Source organism: Halyomorpha halys, unplaced genomic scaffold, assembly GCF_000696795.3.
Source record: "Halyomorpha halys isolate HHAL.00 unplaced genomic scaffold, Hhal_1.1 Scaffold153.1, whole genome shotgun sequence".
NCBI lineage: Eukaryota > Metazoa > Arthropoda > Insecta > Hemiptera > Pentatomidae > Halyomorpha > Halyomorpha halys.
The window spans coordinates 706,034-708,825 of NW_027115801.1; the positions used below are offsets into that span (position 1 = coordinate 706,034).

At 32.0% G+C, this 2,792-nt stretch overlaps 1 protein-coding gene across 1 annotated transcript in view; it reads left to right on the forward strand.

Moving 5' to 3' along the window:
- The window catches only part of LOC106678669 (uncharacterized), a 321,826-nt gene that overhangs the window by 317,680 nt on the left and 1,354 nt on the right, over nucleotides 1-2,792 (forward strand). The gene's annotated exons all lie outside the window — the stretch shown is intronic.

The window sequence follows — 2,792 nt, forward strand, 5'->3', positions numbered from 1 at the left end:
TATATATGTAGTAAATATCTGGCTATGAGTCTGGCTTATCGAGATCAAAATCTCGTCGGCTAATAGGAAGAAACATATTATCCGAAATGTGTAACATTAAAAACTTCAATATTAACTCATATACTTGGTGAAATTTTTAAGTATAATCTGATGTAAATCTTTATATATTGGTGATATTTACATAAATATATGCTGGTTAATTTGTTTAGTTTCATCGAATCTGTCTTTTCTTTGGCACTATTTTTTTACAGCCTGTTTGTTAATTAAATATTATGTATTTGTATAAATATTATACAAAATAATATTTATATTATAAATATTATGTACTTTAATATATTAAGTATTTGTATTTGGATGTATAAGTTTATATCTTATGGATTTTTATGTAATGCGGTTCATTTTGAATTCTGAATTAGGTTACTTAATTATTGACAGTTGTACTAATAAATTAGATAGAGCAATGCAGTTTCTGATATTTGAATATGTTCATTTCAGTTTGATGCTTAGCTAAGTGGAAAAGGATAAATGAAGCTCTTAAACAAGCACTTTCATTGAATACTTTTGTTTTTTTTATCTTTCTTTTTTTTATTTACACCTGCAAATGTACTTTATAACCAGAAAATGAGATGTTCTATCCAGACATGGCACGAGGGAGATAGCACCCAGTGGTGCATCCTTCTGACTTATTATTTTAATTATTACTTATTAAATTATTTTATTGCACTAGGAGGTCCCGCATCCAACTCCTCTTCAGCCTACGCCGAATTAGGTCAAGAATGTCATGTGATGCCATCTGTCGTATAAATATATTGAAATGTCCATGTAGCTTGTGGTACCGTTTGTAAGTCATATGAATGTGATCCGTTACAGTCGGAATGCATAGGTCGGTGTGAATGGTCACGTTTGAAACGTAGAGTGGTGAGTTCGTTGCCAGTCTTAAAAACAGTGATTGAAAAGTTTGTATTTTCTGAATCTTTGTCTTTTTAGCAGGTTCATAAATTTTACAGGCTTAAGTCAATGGGTTTTAGTAAGTAATTTTATATGTTAAGTTTCTATCTGAGCGATAATTTAGAACGTCTGTGTTGTTTAAAATATAATTGTATCAGCCGGAAATTGAATATTTTAACACCATTAAATTAGTATGAAATCTAATTATGCACTTAGGTGTGTATTTGTCATATTTTTTTTTCATAACCCCTATTATTGAATTTCATTTATGGTTTTTAGCATGAATATATATTGTGGTCCTGCACTGTTTTCTTCTGCTGTAGTGGCCAACATTTTAAGGAGTTTTTAACTTGTATTTTTGTTGTAGTGGGCGTTGTTCGAATTTTATCATATGAGGATAGTTAGATGTGTTTAAAAAAATCGACATTCGAATAAACTAGGAAGATAAAAATCTGCAACGAGGCAGGATTTGTTAGCAATAAATCAGTAATGTTTTTTCTGAATCCGCATGAGTGAGTCCTTGAGGATCAATCCTGACTGAAAGTCCATCCCTCCGCTAGCTCCAGTCCATTTGTCAGGACCTGTCAGTCTGCGGGCCAATCTCTGCCAATCAGGATTGATAGTTGTCTTTTAATTTTTTGTTTATGGATTTGATCTTTCTGGCTATTAATATTTATTATCTCCTTATTTTATTATATGGATTATACTGATAATTTACTTCTCTTAAATTGTGATAATTACGTCTAACTAAAATCCAAAAATTAGAAGAAGTTTCCCATATGAAGTAGATTGAAGGAAGAGTGCAGGAAGAGTGCGGGTGACGGTTAATAAACATACAAAATAGTAAAAAAAAGAAGTTAATGTTAACCAACATTTCAACCCACTTTACAGAGCTGTCTTGATTGAAATGAAATGAAAAATAATTATGAGAGATAGTTGACCGTGGATGATAAATGAGGAGAAGATGGTTGGGGGTGCGGTCAATGAAACACAAATAAGTATGACTAACTTATTTTAATGTGCCGACGTTTCGGCTAGAGTTTCTAGCCTTCTTCAGGGCTGCTCGCTGAAAAGTTGCGCGCCTAATCATTATTAATAATGAAATGAAAAATAGTTTATTATTCTGGAACTAGGTCCCTTTAAAACTTGTAATATTACAATATCATATATTTGCCAAAAACAATGTGTTCACACTAACTTGGTATTTAATGAAACCTAAGTAACTTAAATGAAACCCCATTCGAACATATCCTCTACATTGGACTACATCTGGATAAACGGCTAACTTGGAATCCTCACACAAGTCTAAAAAGACAGGAAACTGCACGTCGATTTCGACTGCTACAGCACTTACTAGACAAACGGTCTAAACTATCAATTCATTACAAAAGACTGATCTACATGAATGTAATAAGGCCAATCTGGACATATGGAGTTGAGTTTTGGGGCTATATTAAACCTTCGAATTCTTTTTCGTATCTAATCCTTGCAATCCAAAATCCTTCGTAAAATCCTCAATGCTCCTTACTTTGCCACAAATAAAATCATTCATAAAGACCTGAATATGCAACCGATCTAGCCCGAACCAGTTCTAATGTAAACACGTTATTAGAGTGATACAAATTGCTAATTTCTCTCCAAGACTGTATCACTCCATTATAAACCAAAATTTACTGGATATATAAATGTACAGTAAATTAAAAATACACCAAACGTCTCATCTCAGAGTCCATTTACATAAATTTGACAGAGAATTCCGTCAATCATAAAGTTGATAAAGACTGCATCTCCCTTACATATCGAAACATTTTTAACATAATAAAATCCACATAATACTTTTTTTT